Raw genomic sequence first — 21,284 nt, forward strand, 5'->3', positions numbered from 1 at the left:
CCGGGTGCGACAGGCCATGGATGGCTTCGAATACCTGCTGCCGCCAGCCAGCGGGAACCATCGGACGGGGCTGACCGGTGGAGACGTCGCAGAGGAGCGTGGTGTTGGCAATACCAACCTGCACATCCTCTAACCTTAGCCCAGTGTCGGCTGTTTGGTAGGCCTGCATGTCCTTGTCAGTGGCCTGGTCGGCAGCCATGGCAGCGTAGTCTAGTCCCAAGTGGACGGCCCCCACCACCGTCCGGGAGAGGCAGTCAGCGACGTAGTTGTCTTTACCTGCGACATGCCGTAAGTCCGTGGTAAACTCGGAGATGGCGGAGAGTTGGCGCTGCTGGTGCCCTGACCACGGCTCGGTGGCCTTGGCCATGGCGAAGGTGAGTGGCTTGTGATCCACAAAGGCAGTAAACCGTCGGCCCTCCAGCAGGAATCTGAAGTGCCTGATGGCCAGGAAGAGGCCTAGGAGCTCCCGGTCAAAGGTGCTGTACTTTCTTTCATTGTCCCGCAGCTGGCGACTGAAGAAAGCAAGCGGTTGCCAGCCCCCCCCCACCCACTGTTCGTACACTGCCCCCACTGCGTAGTCTGAGGCGTCAGTTGTGAGGGCGATAGGGGCGGTAGGAAATGGGTGTGCCAGTAATGCGGCATTGGCCAGTGCAGTTTTAGCGCCCAAAAAAGCGTTGTCGGTACACGGGGACCAGTCCACCTCGGCCTTGGGGTTCTTACCACGCAGGGCCTCATACAAGGGGCGCATGAGGTGAGCAGCACGGGGAATGAACCTGTTGTAGAAGTTCACCATGCCTAGGAACTCCTGCAGGGACTTCACGGTGCGGGGGCGTGGAAAGCTGGCAACGGCGTCCACCCTGGCAGGGAGCGGAACGGCTCCCTCTGCTGAGACCCTGTGCCCGAGGAAATCTATAGACGACCGGCCGAACTGGCACTTGGCGGGGTTAACAATGAGCCCATGTGCACTGAGCCGCTCAAACAACTGCCTGAGATGTGTCAGGTGCTCCTCTGCAGACGTGCTGGCTACGAGAATGTCGTCCAAATATACGAACATGAATGCCATATCCCGCAGCACCGAGTCCATCAGTCGCTGGAAAGTCTGTGCCGCCCCCTTGAGGCCAAAGGGCATCCGCAGAAACTCGAACAGGCCAAAAGGAGTGATGACCGCCGTCTTGGGAACGTCCCGTGGGTGAACTGGTACCTGGTGGTATCCCCGCACCAAGTCCACCTTGGAAAAGATGGTGGTCCCCGCCAGGTGGGCGGAGAAGTCCTGTATATGCGGGACGGGGTACCGGTCCGGGGTCGTGGCGTTGTTTAGGCGTCGGAAATCGCCACAGGGACGCCACCCACCATCAGCCTTAGTGACCATATGCAGGGGGGAGGCCCACGGACTGTCAGAACGGCGCACAATTCCAAGGCGTTCCATGGTTGCAAATTCCTCCCTGGCAATGGAGAGCTTAGCTGGGTCAAGGCGCCGAGCACGTGCATAGACCGGGGGACCGACAGTGGCTATATAGTGCTCCACGCCATGCTTAGCGACTGCTGAGGAAAATGTAGGCGTGGTGAGGATAGGGAACTCCGCTAGGAGGCGCTGATATACATCCCCAGCAGCAAGCATGTTGGACAGACCTAGTGTCCCTGGCCCTCCCAGCGTGCACGGGTAGGTAGCGAAGGAGACAGCATCGATTAGGCAACAGTTTGTAATGTCCACTAGCAGCCTGAACGCACACAGGAAGTCCGCGCCGAGGAGAGGAACTGACACAGCGGCCATGACAAACTCCCACCCGAAACGGCGCCCGCCAAAACACACCTCTACATACCTGGTTCCGTAGGTACGTATAGGCGTGCCATTAGCAGCGTCCATGGGGGGACCGTGGCCCCCAGCCATAGTGTCCACAGCTGTAGCAGGCAGGATGCTTCGTTGCGCGCCCGAGTCGACTAGTAGTCGCCGGCCAAATAAGGTGTCCTTAATAAATAGCAGCCTGCTGCCTCCGCCAACGCTCATGGCTGTTAATGAGCATTGGCCCTGGCGTTTCCCTGGTCACTGTAATTGCACGGTGGGCGACACTGTTTGGCCCTGGCGCCAAACCGGTTATGGAAATAACACCATCCACTGTTACCCTGGCGACGGGCAGTCACTGCTGCAGCGGCCTCCGCAGCGTCCACTAGGTGGGTAGGTGGGTGGTAGGCTGGAAGCAGCGCATGCACAAACTGCTGTCGGTTGGCGAGATAAATCCTGTCCGCTTCGGCAGCCAGCGCGCGGTAGTCCTTGGTGAAGGAGACGGGAGAGCTGGCCAGGGCGGTGCGCACAGGCGCTGGGAGCTGACGCATGAAAACATGTTTAAATAAAAAAGAGGGATCTGCCGAGCCCAAAACGGACAGCATCCTGTCCATCAGTTCGGACGGCTTGCCGTCGCCGAGGCCGTTAAGTGACAATAGACAATCCGCCTTTTCAATCTCCGACAGTTCAAATAATTGCAAAAGGAATGCCTTGATAGCGTCATATTTGCCGGCAGCTGGCGGGGCTTCCAGCAGCCCCATAGCGCGGGCCGTCGTCTGGGCATCCAATGCTGCTACCACATGATAATATTTGTAACATCCTGTGTTATTCCTCTCAACTCGAACTGAGCTTCAATGTGTTGAAACCAGGGTCGAGGGCTGTGATGCCAGAAGTCGGGTAACTTGATTGCAGCGGCGTAGATAATGTTCACTTCTCCGTCCGTCATGATGTAATATTCCTCACGTACTTCGGGTCACCAATGTGGGATCGCAAGAAAGGATGAAACGGGAGACGGTAGTCGAGTCTTTCCTTTACTTCCCAACATAAATTACATACATCAAACAGAGTGCAGAGGCGTTTAACGTTACTACTTCAAAGTGACAGCAGCCAGCTGACAGGTGACCTAATATACGTCACCAAATACCCACACCGTTCCCAGAATCCCCAGGCTTAAAGGAGCATTCCTCTGCTGCTCAAGTCCAGTGAATGTCTGCACCAATTGTGCGTGATAAGTGTCACCACAGTCTAATCTATGTTTTAAATTATGGCTATGTGTCTAATCTGCCCGTCGCTTATCAAAGACTCATTTTCCAGTCAACATTGTCAAGGCAGATTGTTTTTTTATCGCTTCATTTCCGTTTGATAGCATTTTGAAAATCACTCGTTTTCGCGGAAAAAACAACCCTATGATGATAATCGTCTTTTACTGGAATATTCCAGAACGTTGTCATTTGTCTGCCTATTTATGAATCGTTTTCAAATAAACGCTAGATGATCGATAGTATATGTGTGCGCACGCACGCTCGTGCCGCGCGCTGATAATCGCTGCTCTTATTTCATGATGGCTTTTACAGTCAAAACAGCTATATCACATATAGGGGAAACACTTATATATCCGTGAAAACGAGTCTGATTATCCTAAGACTGATAACATAGATTCCTTACCTGAGGTCAGATGGTATCCAAATGGTTTATTCCAATTTCCGATCGCCATTCGGAAAAAATCGATAAATCCACCGTGTGTACAGTAGAACACATATTCGCTGTTACGAAGGATCAGATTAAACCGAATATATATATTTATTACTTGATATATGTTGCATAGTATTTGTATATCGTCTGATATCCCTTGTGTATTCTTTGTACATATACACGGAATATCCCTTTTACCTAGTACAGACCATAATATTTCGTTCTCCTATTGGAAGCGATCCACTGGGCGCCACTGCCATACCCCCAAGGTCTAGTTCAAAGTCACCGTCAAGGCTTGCCTGGACATGCCCGGTTCTGCGCAGGGATACGAGACAGAGGTGGGGCTGGTACTAGATTATTCACCGTACGTATAAATACGTCGCAGGTGGATACAGCAGCACTTAGCCTAAAGTCAAGTTAACCTAGAAACGTGTTACCCTCAAAACGTTAAAGCCTTCATCACGAGTCAACGACCAAGTGAAGTGAGCAACCGTGCGTCTAAATAGAGCACTTATAACCGCGTGCGAATAGGACAGTAAAAGAGCTTAGTGGAATAACGTCAAGTTCGACCTAGTTAATGTGAAGTACCGCGCACCGGAGAATCTACACCGGTGAATGCAGAGCCCTTTTCCGGCTGGATTATTATTATATTGCTTTGGTCCTGTGGCTGTTGGAGCGGAGGAGAATCGTCTACACCCACTACCCGTGAGGAACACTCATGCCGCACACACGCACACTTATGGCCAGAGGAAAGGCCACTTAAAATAGTATAACATCAGGAACAGTGTATTGCACTACTAAAGCTAACTAGCATGTCCTATATGCTCTGTAAATACTAATGTACAGATACCGAGATGGCACACCATGTACCTGTTTATTGCACTGTTTTATTGGATTCTATTAATATGTTGTACCACTGTATTTTATTGGATTCTATTATATGTTGTACCACTGTATTGCACATCGTCGCGGGCAAGACCAGCCGCATTTCATTGTATACCTGTATGCCGTGACAATTAAAACTCTTGAATCTTGAATCTTGAATCTTGAACATCACTCGAGCCCGTCTCTGGGAGAGGCTGGCCGGCTTTCACCTATGCTGCACGCATACTTGGATTACAGCTGCTGCTTTCGTCTGCCGATCAAGGGAGTATTGTACCGTCTCCCGTAGCTGGAGTTTATTGATTCCCCGTTGATCCAGACTTTGCATTCAAACATTTCCTCCCCCTGCTGGCTTACAACCGGTGGGAACCCTACTAGTATCTCCCGCTGCCCTACTAGTGTACCATAGATATAATTCCTATTGATACAGGTGGTATTTATTATCTCCTGCGTACTATTCTAATGGACTTACGCTATTGATTTACTCACGCACATTCTTCGCCTTATAAGAAAGTATTGTTATATACTATCATTGCTGCTAATAAATATTATTATAACCCAGATTTGTGTGGAACCGTGTCATTGTGGAGGTGTTCATATCATATACCTGTGTACTGTATGGCCAGTAGTAATGTACATAAGACAGTAGTGGTTTAATGATACCATACTTATTAATACAGTCAGGGAATTGTACCCCTCAGTTACATTCGCCGTGGCACCAAGGTTCCAGAATGAACTCTGGTAGACCCCGGTTACATCAGTGAGAAGTAAAATGTGGAGTCAGAAATCCGTTCTCCCATTCACTTTCATTGAGTCCAATCCAAAAGGGTGATTTACCATCTGGGAGACGATAGGGGGCGCTTTTTTTCACATCTGAGCGCCGGCGGTGCCTGGATCTCCAACGGTAGGCTCGCTTGATGCAATATGATTTCAGAACGCTAATAAAAAAAAATAAAAAAAAATACGAGAATACTCGTGACGTGGCATTCAACGGTCGGGGGGTAAACCCGGAAAAAGCCGTGAGTGGCATACAAAGTGTTAATGATTCACGTGTCTTCATTTTCCCCAACTACAGTGTTGAATTGACAAGGAAACACCAGGCCTTCCTACCAGTGAATCGGCGTCTCAGAGATCTTAATTTAAGATACTCACTTCGTTTTCCAAGCACCCTGAGTGTGACCGTCAATGGCAAAGAGGAGCTGTTCCGTGACCACAAAGCTGCCGAAGCTTTCTTCAAGACTACAGCGTAATTTACTTCCATTCTCGTCAAAGTCTTTCGAAGATGTCGCCTCCTGTTCTAGGATGACAAAGTTGCTGACTCCAATCGATGCCAACAGGCTCGCTTTAGCCATTCACTCGCCACTAACGTTAAGACAGTCTCTCGAAAATATCCTAAGTTTGTGAACATTCCTCTTCATGATCTTTGTTAACTCCCTCGATATGAAAATAGTGACTTTTTGAACTAACCGATGGAATCGCCTTGTTTCTGTCAGTCCTTTTTTTTGGCTGATATTCGTTCATTTTCTAAACTTGCGTCCAACAGGTTGTGTACGCTGGCTTTTTTGTTTGCCGGAAAGTGTGGCACCTCCGGCTACTTTCAATTGCCGTAAAGCGGTAGCATAGTGTTGTAAAGTGTCGCAAGGTGTAGTCTCGTTATCTCTATACTAAGAGGAATAATTTATTTCAGTTTTTCTTTTAGGTTGTTATCTTGTAATATGTAGTGCTCTCTTCTTTTCCCCTTTTCAGGTTGGACTGAGGGTATTATTATTGAAGAGAGGGAATACATGGATTATCCCTGCTTTATGGGAGTGGTTGTCTGTCTGGGTCTGACTGATCAGAGGATGGCGGCACGCACAGTCGCAGCGGCCCGGAGCTCACAGAGCTGGCATACACTTTTTATTATTTTGGTAGCACTTAACATTATTTCACGCAGCTTTCAACACCCGACGGTGAGGTACAGTCGGGATGTACTCCTAGAGCTCAACAACGGAGCACTTCTCCCAGCGGATTTCACCATTCCAGCGGAGATTGCTAGATCATCACCACCCACTACTCCCGTAGCCGAGAGGCGGAAGAGGAGACGTTGTGAGCGGCTGCAAAAGAGGGGAAAACGCGGAGGTGCATGGGCTAGGCTCAAAACAAACCCATTCAAACCCCCGCTCCCTACCATCTTCCTCTCGAATGCCTGTTCGATCCGCTACAAGATAGACGATATACGAATGGAATTAGCAACACAAAAACACATGGACAACTGCTGCTGCTTAATTTTCACCGAAACCTGGCTGGATAGCACAATCCCGGATTCGGGTACTGAGCTAGCCGGTCGCACTGCCTACCGAGCCGATAGAACAGCGGACTCAGGTAAGAGGATAGGAGGAGGACTGTGCATCTATATTAATGACTTGTGGTTTACCAATGTCACAGTGGTTGATAAACATTGTTGCCCCGATGTGGAATTTTTGCTGCTAAAATGCAGAGAGAATTCTCTTCTGTTTACATCTGTGCTGTTTACATACCTCCAGACGCCAATGCTAAGCTAGCGTTAGCTAGGCTACAGGATACTGTAAACAAATGCCTGGCGGCACATCCCGACAGTATCTTTATTGCGGCGGGGGATTTCAATCATGCCGACCTAAAGACTGTACTTCACTCTTTCCACCGAAATGTGAAATGTGCCACCAGAGGGAGAAACACACTTGATCAGGTTTATACCAACATAGCCCATGCTTATAGAACCACGGTGTACCCCCACCTAGTTCTCTCAGATCATGTGTCGCTCCTCCTGCACCCTTGGTACACACCAAAAATCTGATCCAGCAGACCCGAAGCCAGGTCTGTCAGGATCTGGCCTGAGGACGCCATCCCTAAGCTCCAGGACTGCTTCAGCACCACAGACTGGGACATTTTCGGTGGCCTGGGAGTGTTGACACGTAGGTCTCTGGACATTTTCTCTCTCAGTGCTCGACTATATCACTTTCTGTATAGACATTGTTACATCTTGGAAGCAGATCCGTGTCTTTCCAAATGTCAAACCCTGGATGACACAGAATATAAAATCACTATTACGAGTCAGGAATGCAGCGCATAGATCAGGTGACACCAACGCATACAGTGCAGCGAGATCAGACCTGAAAAAGGGAGTCAGATCTGCTAAGCTGTCATACAAAAACCGCATTGAAGCCCACTTCAACAGTGCCTCAAACCCCTGGCAGGTATGGGAGGGTGTCAGGGCTATATCGGACTACAAGGGAAGAACATCCCCCCCTGTCAACGGCAGCGCCCCCCCCCCCCCCCCCCCCCCCAGCGGAGGAGTTAAACACCTTTTATGCACCTTTTGACAGGGACAACAAGGACCCGGTGTTGCCCCCTCTTCCCTCTGACGGCTTCACCATAGTCCTGAGCACTCATGAGGTTAGACTCAGTCTACGAAACATCAACACAAGGAAGGCGGCGGGGCCTGATGGAGTCCTGGGACGGGTGCTCAAGGACTGTGCAGCTGAACTAGCCCCAGTTCTCACCACCATCTTCAACCTGTCTCTGGGCTCATCCTGGGTTCCCGCATGTCTTGAGGCAGCAACAATAGTCCCGGTTCCAAAGAAACCTAAAGTCACAGGCCTGAACGACTACAGACCTGTGGCACTCACCCCCATCGTCGCAAAATGCTTTGAGAGACTGGTCATGAAACACATAAAAGCCTCCATACCGCCATCATTAGACCACAACCAGTTTGCCTACAGGAAGAACAGGTCAACAGAGGATGCTATTGCCATTGTACTGCACACTCTGCTGGAACATCTAGAGCACAGGCACACATATGGTAGACTCCTTTTTGTTGACTTTAGTTTCATATTCTACCCAACAAGCTTCACAGTAAACTACTACACAAACTCGGACTGAACACCACACTATGCAATTGGATCTTGGACTTTCTTACAAATCGCACACAACATGTCAGGATTGGCAAGCACACATCCCCCACCCTGGCCATTAGCACCGGGGCCACTCAGGGGTGTGTACTCCATCTAACCTCATAGTCAAATTTGCAGACGACACAACAGTGCTTGGCCTTATCAGAGGAAATGATGAGACCTCATACAGGAGGGAGGTTGAGCAACTAATGGAGTGGTGCGACAGTCATAACCTTGCTCTCAACCCCACAAAGACCAAGGAGATGATCATCGATTTCCGCAGGACTGGTGACCTCAGCCACTCTGAGGAGGTGGAGAGGGTTTCAAAAATTTCAGTTTCTGGGCGTGACGATGTCTGATGACCTGTCCTGGGGGATCAGCATTGCCTCTGCTGTGGGGAAAGCACAGCAGCGCCTTTTCTATCTGAGGAAGCTTAAATGGGCTAAACTCCCACAGGGACTGATGGCCAACTTCTACCACTGCGCAGTAGAGAGTGTACTCACGTACGGACTACTGGTGTGGTTTTCTAGCTGCACCAGGGCAGAGAAGGAGGCCCTCCACAGAGTGGTCAAGGCTGCAAGGAGGATCACTGGAGCTAGCCTCCCAGATATCTCCACAGTCTTTACCTCCCGCTGCCTACGTCGTGTAAATAATCCATCCAGTCCGGAACTAGCAGACTGACCAACAGCCTCTATCCACGGGCTGTCAGGCTGCTCAATGATCAACACCCCTGTCCCCAACCCCCGGTGACATAACTCCCACTTCCACATTACAACAATAACTGTGAACCGGACTTGCATTGCTGCATAATACACTATTTCATCCATTGCAAGTCAACGCCCCCCCCCCCCCCCCCCCTCCTTCCATTAACTCACTGGACTATCACTGAAATATTTATATTTATTTATTTGCACTAGCACTAAATGCACTTGGGACAATGATGGTATGTTATTATTATTGAGGACATTGGGACATTGATACTTACTTACTTATTATATTACTATTATTATTAGTGTGGGTGACCTGGCGAAGCCAGGTTGCCACCCACACTATACATATCCATACTCTTTTTATTTATTCTTTATTCCACCGATTTTGCAAACACTTTGCAACACGTAAGCGTTCGCGCCCCATACACGTGAAAGGTATCAAAACGAGCGGCTTGCCTATGGCAACACCGGTCTCCGAACTCGTAAAGTTCCACCGCACCGTCTGGCTACGAATCGACTTTAAACGGTAAAATATCGGTCCCATTGGGAATGCATTGCATTTTAGAGTGTAGCAGCTGAAATAATCTTTTTCCCCCTACCTTGGGTGAATTGCGAGTGTGATCTCAATTTTGGACGTAGAAATAAAACAAACACATCAAAACGATGACACGGCTGTCAACCCGCTCACAAAAGAAAAATAAATGGAATTGGACATTTCTATCTCAACTGACGACCATTTGTTTGAAGGTTCTCCTCCCCATTGACCGCCATGCAATCGCACTCTAGAAATCACATTTTTCACACTATTTTTTAGCCTTCTGTTCCGATCGCCGAAGGAGTGCCACAATATCGCACGAATGTCACAATATCGCGCACAACCCTTCGCCTACTCGTTGTAGTGCTCATGTGCGCGTCACAACGCTTCATCTCTTATAGTTTTCTTTTAATCAATGTGACAATGCAGTCATGCATCTGCCTCCATAGAAATGCACTGGATAGAAAATATGCAAGTCATAGTGATTGCTTCACCTGTGTGGCTCATGGCTCACTCATGATTGGTTCAGCTGTGTGGCTCGTGGCTGAGCTGCCAATGACATCATCCACTTAACCCATCATTGGCCATCACTGTGTTGCACTACTGAATTGCTGACAGCGCCCTCTGTCTTGTGGGTTGTGTCATTGTACTCAGTAGGGATATCCTCTTTCATTTTTCATTGGTCCATGTTGACCCCCTTTCATTGGTCGATGTTGACCACTCCCCCGATCCTTAGACCACGCCCCCTTAGGCCACACCCCCTCAGTCTATCTCTTGAACCGTTTGTCGTAGAGACTTGCGGATTGTGCCATTGTACTCGGTGTAATAGTGTAATAGTGTGTAATAGTGTAAGTGTGTAATAGTGTGTAATAGTGTAATAGTGTAATAGTGTAATAGTGTGTAATAGTGTAATAGTGTGTAATAGTGTAATAGTGTGTAATAGTGTAATAGTGTAATAGTGTGTAATAGTGTAATATTGTGTAATAGTGTAATAGTGTAATAGTGTGTAATAGTGTAATAGTGTAATAGTGTATAATAGTGTGTAATAGTGTAATAGTGTGTAATAGTGTGTAATAGTGTGTAATAGTGTGTAATAGTGTGTAATAGTGTGTAATAGTGTAATAGTGTGTTATAGTGTGTAATAGTGTAATAGTGTGTAATAGTGTAATAGTGTAATAGTGTGTAATTGTGTAATAGTGTAATAGTGTGTAATAGTGTGTAATAGTGTAATAGTGTGTAATAGTGTAATAGTGTGTAATAGTGTAATAGTGTGTAATAGTGTAATAGTGTGTAATAGTGTAATAGTGTGTAATAGTGTAATAGTGTAATAGTGTGTAATAGTGTAATAGTGTGTAATAGTGTGTAATAGTGTAATAGTGTGTAATAGTGTAATAGTGTGTAATAGTGTGTAATAGTGTGTAATAGTGTGTAATAGTGTAATAGTGTGTAATAGTGTAATAGTGTGTAATAGTGTAATAGTGTACTAGTGTGTAATAGTGTAATAGTGTGTAATAGTGTGTAATAGTGTAATAGTGTGTAATAGTGTGTAATAGTGTAATAGTGTGTAATAGTGTAATAGTGTGTAATAGTGTAATAGTGTGTAATAGTGTGTAATAGTGTAATAGAGTGTAATAGTGTAATAGTGTGTAATAGTGTAATAGTGTAATAGTGTGTAATAGTGTAATAGTGTAATAGTGTGTAATAGTGTAATAGAGTGTAATAGTGTAATAGTGTAATAGTGTGTAATAGTGTAATAGTGTGTAATAGTGTAATAGTGTAATAGTGTAATAGTGTAATAGTGTAATAGTGTAATAGTGTGTAATAGTGTGTAATAGTGTGTAATAGTGTAATAGCGTGTAATAGTGTGTAATAGTGTAATAGTGTGTAATAGTGTAATAGTGTGTAATAGTGTAATAGTGTGTAATAGTGTAATAGTGTAATAGTGTGTAATAGTGTAATATTGTGTAATAGTGTAATAGTGTAATAGTGTGTAATAGTGTAATAGTGTGTAATAGTGTAATAGTGTAATAGTGTGTAATAGTGTGTAATAGTGTGTAATAGTGTAATAGTGTGTAATAGTGTGTAATAGTGTAATAGTGTGTAATAGTGTAATAGTGTGTAATAGTGTAATAGTGTACTAGTGTGTAATAGTGTAATAGAGTGTAATAGTGTGTAATAGTGTGTAATAGTGTAATAGTGTGTAATAGTGTAATAGTGTGTAATAGTGTAATAGTGTGTAATAGTGTAATAGTGTGTAATAGTGTAATAGTGTAATAGTGTGTAATAGTGTAATAGTGTAATAGTGTAATAGTGTGTAATAGTGTAATAGTGTGTAATAGTGTAATAGTGTAATAGTGTGTAATAGTGTAATAGTGTGTAATAGTGTAATAGTGTGTAATAGTGTGTAATAGTGTGTAATAGTGTAATAGCGTGTAATAGTGTAATAGTGTAATAGTGTGTAATAGTGTAATAGTGTGTAATAGTGTAATAGTGTGTAATAGTGTAATAGTGTGTAATAGTGTAATAGTGTAATAGTGTGTAATAGTGTAATAGTGTGTAATAGTGTAATAGTGTAATAGTGTAATAGTGTGTAATAGTGTGTAATAGTGTAATAGTGTGTAATAGTGTAATAGTGTGTAATAGTGTAATAGTGTGTAATAGTGTGTAATAGTGTAATAGTGTGTAATAGTGTAATAGTGTGTAATAGTGTAATAGTGTGTAATAGTGTGTAATAGTGTGTAATAGTGTAATAGTGTAATAATGTGTAATAGTGTGTAATAGTGTAATAGTGTGTAATAGTGTAATAGTGTGTAATAGTGTAATAGTGTGTAATAGTGTGTAATAGTGTAATAGTGTGTAATAGTGTAATAGTGTGTAATAGTGTGTAATAGTGTAATAGTGTGTAATAGTGTGTAATAGTGTGTAATAGTGTAATAGTGTGTAATAGTGTAATAGTGTGTAATAGTGTGTAATAGTGTGTAATAGTGTAATATTGTGTAATAGTGTAATAGTGTAATAGTGTTGCGGGTTGTGTCATTGCACTCAGTAGGGATATCCTCTTTGATTGGTCTATGTTGACCACTCCCCCGATCCTTAGGCTGCGCCCCCTTTTTGTATCCTTTGAACCGTTTGTCATAGAGACTCGCGAGAGACCCTCTCCCCCGTTGGCCGGCGGTGCACAGGCGTCACCCACACTTTCACAATTTCCCCCGCGCGGAATTGTCTAGTTTTATTTATTCTTTATTCCACCGATTTTGCAAACACTTTGCAACACGTAAGCGTTCGCGCCCCATACACGTGAAAGGTATCAAAACGAGCGGCTTGCCTATGGCAACACCGGTCTCCGAACTCGTAAAGTTTCACCGCACCGTCTGGCTACGAATCGACTTTAAACGGTAAAATTTCAGAAATGCATGCAATTTAGAGTGCGAGATCCACCGATTTTGCCAACAACACTCGTGCCAGAGCGTTCGCGCCCCATACACGTGAAAGGTATCAAAACGACCGGCTTGCTCCAACTCGATGTGCTATTCGAACTCGTAAAGTTTCACCGCACCGTCTGGCTACGAATCGACTTTAAACGGTAAAATTTCGGAAATACAGTGCAATTTAGAGTTTCAAACACTTTGCAACACGTAAGCGTTCGCGCACCATACACGTGAAAGGTATCAAAACGAGCGGCTTGCCTATGGCAACTGCGGTCTCCGAACTCGTAAAAGTTTCACCGCACCGTCTGGCTACGAATCGACTTTAAACGGTAAAATTTCGGTCCCATTGGGAATGCATTGCATTTTAGAGTGTAGCAGCTGAAATAATCTTTTTCCCCCTACCTTGGGTGAATTGCGAGTGTGATCTCAATTTTGGACGTAGAAATAAAACAAACACATCAAAACGATGACACGGCTGTCATCCCGCTCACAAAATAAAAATAAATGGAATTGGACATTTCTATCTCAACTGACGACCATTTGTTTGAAGGTTCTCCTCCCCATTGACCGCCATGCAATCGCCCTCTAGAAATCCATTTTTTTTTAGCCTTCTGTTCCGATCGCCGAAGGAGTGCCACAATATCGCACGAATGCCACAATCTCGCGCACAACCCTTCGCCTACTCGTTGTAGTGCTCTTGTGCGAGTCACAACGCTTCATCTCTTATAGTTTTCTTTTAATCAACGTGACAATGCAGTCATGTAAAGAAATTTCAGAATATGCAAGTCATTGTGCTCATGGCTGATTGGTTCAGGCTTAACAGCTGTGAGGCTCAGGGCTCATGGCTGAGCTGACCTGCCAATGACATCATCCACTTAACCCATCATTGGCCATCACTGTGTTGCACTACTGAATTGCTGGACAGCGCCCTCTGTCTTGTGGGTTGTGTCATTGTACTCAGTAGGGATATCCTCTTTCATTTTTCATTGGTCCATGTTGACCACCTTTCATTGGTCGATGTTGAGCACTCCCCCGATCCTTAGACCACGCCCCCTTAGGCCACACCCCCTCAGTGTATCTCTTGAACCGTTTGTCGTAGAGACTTGCGGTTTGTGCCATTGGTCGATGTTGACCACCTTTCATTGGTCGATGTTGACCACTCCCCCTGTTGACCACCTTTCATTGGTCGATGTTGACCACTCCCCCGATCCTTAGACCACGCCCCCTTAGGCCACACCCCCTCAGTGTAACTCTTGAACCGTTTGTCGTAGAGACTTGGGGATTGTGCCATTGGTCGATGTTGACCACCTTTCATTGGTCGATGTTGACCACTCCCCCGATCCTTAGACCACGCCCCCTTAGGCCACACCCCCTCAGTGTATCTCTTGAACCGTTTGTCGTAGAGACTTGCGGATTGTGCCATTGTACTCGGTGTAATAGTGTAATAGTGTGTAATAGTGTAATAGTGTGTAATAGTGTAATAGTGTAATAGTGTGAAATAGTGTAATAGTGTAATAGTGTGTAATAGTGTAATAGTGTGTAATAGTGTGTAATAGTGTGTAATAGTGTAATAGTGTAATAGTGTAATAGTGTGTAATAGTGTGTAATAGTGTAATAGTGTAATAGTGTGTAATAGTGTAATAGTGTAATAGTGTGTAATAGTGTAATAGTGTGTAATAGTGTAATAGTGTGTAATAGTGTGTAATAGTGTGTAATAGTGTAATAGTGTAATATTGTGTAATAGTGTAATAGTGTGTAATAGTGTAATAGTGTAATAGCGTGTAATAGTGTAATAGTGTGTAATAGTGTAATAGTGTGTAATAGTGTAGTAGTGTGTAATAGTGTAATAGTGTGTAATAGTGTAATAGTGTGTAATAGTGTGTAATAGTGTAATAGTGTAATAGTGTGTAATAGTGTAATAGTGTAATAGTGTAATAGTGTGTAATAGTGTAATAGTGTGTAATAGTGTAATAGTGTGTAATAGTGTAATAGTGTGTAATAGTGTAATAGTGTGTAATAGTGTGTAATAGTGTAATAGTGTGTAAAAGTGTAATAGTGTGTAATAGTGTAATGTTGTGTAATAGTGTGTAATAGTGTGTAATAGTGTAATAGTGTAATAGTGTGTAATAGTGTAATAGTGTAATAGTGTGTAATAGTGTGTAATAGTGTAATAGTGTAATAGTGTAATAGTGTGTAATGGTGTGTAATGGTGTGTAATGGTGTAATAGTGTAATAGTGTGTAATAGTGTAATAGTGTAATAGTGTGTAATAGTGTAATAGTGTGTAATAGTGTAATAGTGTGTAATAGTGTAATAGTGTAATAGTGTAATAGTGTGTAATAGTGTAATAGTGTAATAGTGTGTAATAGTGTAATAGTGTGTAATAGTGTAATAGTGTAATAGTGTGTAATAGTGTAATAGTGTAATAGTGTGTAATAGTGTAATAGTGCAATAGTGTGTAATAGTGTAATAGTGTAATAGTGTGTAATAGTGTGTAATAGTGTAATAGTGTAATAGTGTGTAATAGTGTAATAGTGTGTAATAGTGTAATAGTGTGTAATAGTGTAATAGTGTAATAGTGTGTAATAGTGTGTAATAGTGTAATAGTGTAATAGTGTGTAATAGTGTGTAATAGTGTAATAGTGTGTAATAGTGTAATAGTGTGTAATAGTGTAATAGTGTAATAGTGTGTAATAGTGTAATAGTGTAATAGTGTGTAATAGTGTAATATTGTGTAATAGTGTAATAGTGTAATAGTGTGTAATAGTGTAATAGTGTGTAATAGTGTAATAGTGTAATAGTGTGTAATAGTGTAATAGTGTGTAATAGTGTGTAATAGTGTAATAGTGTAATAGTGTGTAATAGTGTAATAGTGTGTAATAGTGTGTAATAGTGTGTAATAGTGTGTAATAGTGTAATAGTGTAATAGTGTGTAATAGTGTAATAGTGTAATAGTGTGTAATAGTGTGTAATAGTGTAATAGTATAATAGTGTGTAATAGTGTAATAGTGTGTAATAGTGTAATAGTGTAATAGTGTAATAGTGTGTAATAGTGTAATAGTGTAATAGTGTGTAATAGTGTAATAGTGTAATAGTGTGTAATAGTGTAATAGTGTAATAGTGTGTAATAGTGTAATAGTGTAATAGTGTAATAGTGTGTAATAGTGTAATAGTGTGTAATAGTGTAATAGTGTAATAGTGTGTAATAGTGTAATAGTGTGTAATAGTGTAATAGTGTAATAGTGTGTAATAGTGTAATAGTGTGTAATAGTGTAATAGTGTGTAATAGTGTAATAGTGTGTAATAGTGTAATAGTGTAATAGTGTGTAATAGTGTAATAGTGTGTAATAGTGTAATAGTGTGTAATAGTGTAATAGTGTGTAATAGTGTAATAGTGTGTAATAGTGTAATAGTGTAATAGTGTGTAATAGTGTAATAGTGTGTAATAGTGTAATAGTGTAATAGTGTGTAATAGTGTGTAATAGTGTGTAATAGTGTGTAATAGTGTGTAATAGTGTAATAGTGTAATAGTGTGTAATAGTGTAATAGTGTAATAGTGTGTAATAGTGTAATAGTGTAATAGTGTAATAGTGTGTAATAGTGTAATAGTGTGTAATAGTGTAATAGTGTGTAATAGTGTAATAGTGTAATAGTGTAATAGTGTGTAATAGTGTAATAGTGTAATAGTGTGTAATAGTGTAATAGTGTAATAGTGTGTAATAGTGTAATAGTGTAATAGTGTGTAATAGTGTAATAGTGTAATAGTGTGTAATAGTGTAATAGTGTGTAATAGTGTAATAGTGTGTAATAGTGTAATAGTGTAATAGTGTGTAATAGTGTAATAGTGTGTAATAGTGTAATAGTGTAATAGTGTGTAATAGTGTAATAGTGTGTAATAGTGTAATAGTGTAATAGTGTGTAATAGTGTAATAGTGTGTAATAGTGTAATAGTGTGTAATAGTGTGTAATAGTGTAATAGTGTAATAGTGTGTAATAGTGTAATAGTGTGTAATAGTGTAATAGTGTGTAATAGTGTAATAGTGTAATAGTGTGAAATAGTGTAATAGTGTGTAATAGTGTAATAGTGTAATAGTGTGTAATAGTGTAATAGTGTAATAGTGTGTAATAGTGTAATAGTGCAATAGTGTGTAATAGTGTAATAGTGTGTAATAGTGTAATAGTGTGTAATAGTGTGTAATAGTGTAATAGTGTAATAGTGTGTAATAGTGTAATAGTGTGTAATAGTGTAATAGTGTGTAATAGTGTAATAGTGTAATAGTGTGTAATAGTGTGTAATAGTGTAATAGTGTAATAGTGTGTAATAGTGTGTAATAGTGTAATAGTGTGTAATAGTGTAATAGTGTGTAATAGTGTAATAGTGTAATAGTGTGTAATAGTGTAATAGTGTAATAGTGTGTAATAGTGTAATATTGTGTAATAGTGTAATAGTGTAATAGTGTGTAATAGTGTAATAGTGTGTAATAGTGTAATAGTGTAATAGTGTGTAATAGTGTAATAGTGTGTAATAGTGTGTAATAGTGTAATAGTGTAATAGTGTGTAATAGTGTAATAGTGTGTAATAGTGTGTAATAGTGTGTAATAGTGTGTAATAGTGTAATAGTGTAATAGTGTGTAATAGTGTAATAGTGTAATAGTGTGTAATAGTGTGTAATAGTGTAATAGTATAATAGTGTGTAATAGTGTAATAGTGTGTAATAGTGTAATAGTGTAATAGTGTAATAGTGTGTAATAGTGTAATAGTGTAATAGTGTGTAATAGTGTAATAGTGTAATAGTGTGTAATAGTGTAATAGTGTAATAGTGTGTAATAGTGTAATAGTGTAATAGTGTAATAGTGTGTAATAGTGTAATAGTGTGTAATAGTGTAATAGTGTAATAGTGTGTAATAGTGTAATAGTGTGTAATAGTGTAATAGTGTAATAGTGTGTAATAGTGTAATAGTGTGTAATAGTGTAATAGTGTGTAATAGTGTAATAGTGTGTAATAGTGTAATAGTGTAATAGTGTGTAATAGTGTGTAATAGTGTAATAGTGTGTAATAGTGTAATAGTGTGTAATAGTGTAATAGTGTGTAATAGTGTAATAGTGTGTAATAGTGTAATAGTGTAATAGTGTGTAATAGTGTAATAGTGTGTAATAGTGTAATAGTGTAATAGTGTGTAATAGTGTGTAATAGTGTGTAATAGTGTGTAATAGTGTGTAATAGTGTAATAGTGTAATAGTGTGTAATAGTGTAATAGTGTAATAGTGTGTAATAGTGTAATAGTGTAATAGTGTAATAGTGTGTAATAGTGTAATAGTGTGTAATAGTGTAATAGTGTGTAATAGTGTAATAGTGTAATAGTGTAATAGTGTGTAATAGTGTAATAGTGTAATAGTGTGTAATAGTGTAATAGTGTAATAGTGTGTAATAGTGTAATAGTGTAATAGTGTGTAATAGTGTAATAGTGTAATAGTGTGTAATAGTGTAATAGTGTGTAATAGTGTAATAGTGTGTAATAGTGTAATAGTGTAATAGTGTGTAATAGTGTAATAGTGTGTAATAGTGTAATAGTGTAATAGTGTGTAATAGTGTAATAGTGTGTAATAGTGTAATAGTGTAATAGTGTGTAATAGTGTAATAGTGTGTAATAGTGTAATAGTGTGTAATAGTGTGTAATAGTGTAATAGTGTAATAGTGTGTAATAGTGTAATAGTGTGTAATAGTGTAATAGTGTGTAATAGTGTAATAGTGTGTAATAGTGTGTAATAGTGTAATAGTGTAATAGTGTGTAATAGTGTGTAATAGTGTAATAGTGTAATAGTGTGTAATAGTGTAATAGTGTGTAATAGTGTAATAGTGTGTAATAGTGTAATAGTGTAATAGTGTAATAGTGTGTAATAGTGTAATAGTGTAATAGTGTGTAATAGTGTAATAGTGTAATAGTGTAATAGTGTGTAATAGTGTAATAGTGTGTAATAGTGTAATAGTGTAATAGTGTGTAATAGTGTAATAGTGTGTAATAGTGTGTAATAGTGTGTAATAGTGTAATAGTGTGTAATAGTGTGTAATAGTGTGTAATAGTGTGTAATAGTGTAATAGTGTAATAGTGTGTAATAGTGTAATATTGTGTAATAGTGTAATATTGTGTAATAGTGTAATAGTGTGTAATAGTGTGTAATAGTGTAATAGTGTGTAATAGTGTGTAATAGTGTGTAATAGTGTAATAGTGTGTAATAGTGTGTAATAGTGTAATAGTGTGTAATAGTGTAATAGTGTGTAATAGTGTAATAGTGTGTAATAGTGTGTAATAGTGTAATAGTGTGTAATAGTGTAATAGTGTAATAGTGTGTAATAGATCATTTAGTTTGATCTGCCACTTCTTGGACACATGGTGCCATGAGAAAGGGTGAGTATTAAATAATACAACACGAAAGGGAGTTTGTGTTATAGTTAATAAAATCACATCTGTAGTCATCTTCAAATGGTCTATGTTGACCACTCCCCCGATCCTTAGGCCGCGCCCCCTTTTTGTATCCTTTGAACCGTTTGTCATAGAGACTCGCGAGAGACCCTCTCCCCCGTTGGCCGGCGGTGCACAGGCGTCACCCACACTTTCACAATTTCCCCCGCGCGGAATTGTCTAGTTAGTGTGGGTGACCTGGCGAAGCCAGGTTGCCACCCACACTATACATATCCATACTCTTTTTATTATTTATTTATTTATTCCACCGATTTTGCAAACACTTTGCAACACGTAAGCGTTCGCGCCCCATACACGTGAAAGGTATCAAAACGAGCGGCTTGCCTATGGCAACACCGGTCTCCGAACTCGTAAAGTTTCACCGCACCGTCTGGCTACGAATCGACTTTAAACGGTAAAATATCGGTCCCATTGGGAATGCATTGCATTTTAGAGTGTAGCAGCTGAAATAATCTTTTTCCCCCTACCTTGGGTGAATTGCGAGTGTGATCTCAATTTTGGACGTAGAAATAAAACAAACACATCAAAACGATGACACGGCTGTCAACCCGCTCACAAAAGAAAAATAAATGGAATTGGACATTTCTATCTCAACTGACGACCATTTCTTTGAAGGTTCTCCCCCCCATTGACCGCCATGCAATCGCACTCTAGAAATCACATTTTTCACACTATTTTTTAGCCTTCTGTTCCGATCGCCGAAGGAGTGCCACAATATCGCACGAATGTCACAATATCGCGCACAACCCTTCGCCTACTCGTTGTAGTGCTCATGTGCGCGTCACAACGCTTCATCTCTTATAGTTTTCTTTTAATCAATGTGACAATGCAGTCATGCATCTGCCTCCATAGAAATCCATTGGATAGAAAATATGCAAGTCATAGTGATTGCTTCACCTGTGTGGCTCATGGCTCACTCATGATTGGTTCAGCTGTGTGGCTCGTGGCTGAGCTGCCAATGACATCATCCACTTAACCCATCATTGGCCATCACTGTGTTGCAGTACTGAATTGCTGACAGCGCCCTCTGTCTTGTGGGTTGTGTCATTGTACTCAGTAGGGATATCCTCTTTCATTTTTCATTGGTCCATGTTGACCACCTTTCATTGGTCGATGTTGACCACTCCCCCGATCCTTAGACCACGCCCCCTTAGGCCACACCCCCTCAGTGTATCTCTTGAACCGTTTGTCGTAGAGACTTGCGGATTGTGCCATTGGTCGATCTTGACCACCTTTCATTGGTCGATGTTGACCACTCCCCCGATCATTAGACCACGCCCCCTTAGGCCACACCCCCTCAGTGTATCTCTTGAACCGTTTGTCGTAGAGACTTGCGGATTGTGCCATTGTACTCGGTTTAATAGTGTAATAGTGTGTAATAGTGTAATAGTGTAATAGTGTGTAATAGTGTAATAGTGTGTAATAGTGTAATAGTGTAATAGTGTGTAATAGTGTAATAGTGTGTAATAGTGTAATAGTGTAATAGTGTGTAATAGTGTAATAGTGTGTAATAGTGTGTAATAGTGTAATATTGTGTAATAGTGTAATAGTGTAATAGTGTGTAATAGTGTAATAGTGTGTAATAGTGTAATAGTGTATAATAGTGTGTAATAGTGTAATAGTGTGTAATAGTGTAATAGTGTAATAGTGTGTAATAGTGTAATAGTGTGTAATAGTGTAATAGTGTGTAATAGTGTAATAGTGTGTAATAGTGTAATAGTGTAATAGTGTGTAATAGTGTAATAGTGTAATAGTGTGTAATAGTGTAATATTGTGTAATAGTGTAATAGTGTAATAGTGTAATAGTGTGTAATAGTGCAATAGTGTGTAATAGTGTAATAGTGTGTAATAGTGTGTAATAGTGTGT

This window comes from Notolepis coatsorum (genome assembly GCF_963971535.1).
Source record: "Notolepis coatsorum genome assembly, chromosome: 3".
NCBI lineage: Eukaryota > Metazoa > Chordata > Actinopteri > Aulopiformes > Paralepididae > Notolepis > Notolepis coatsorum.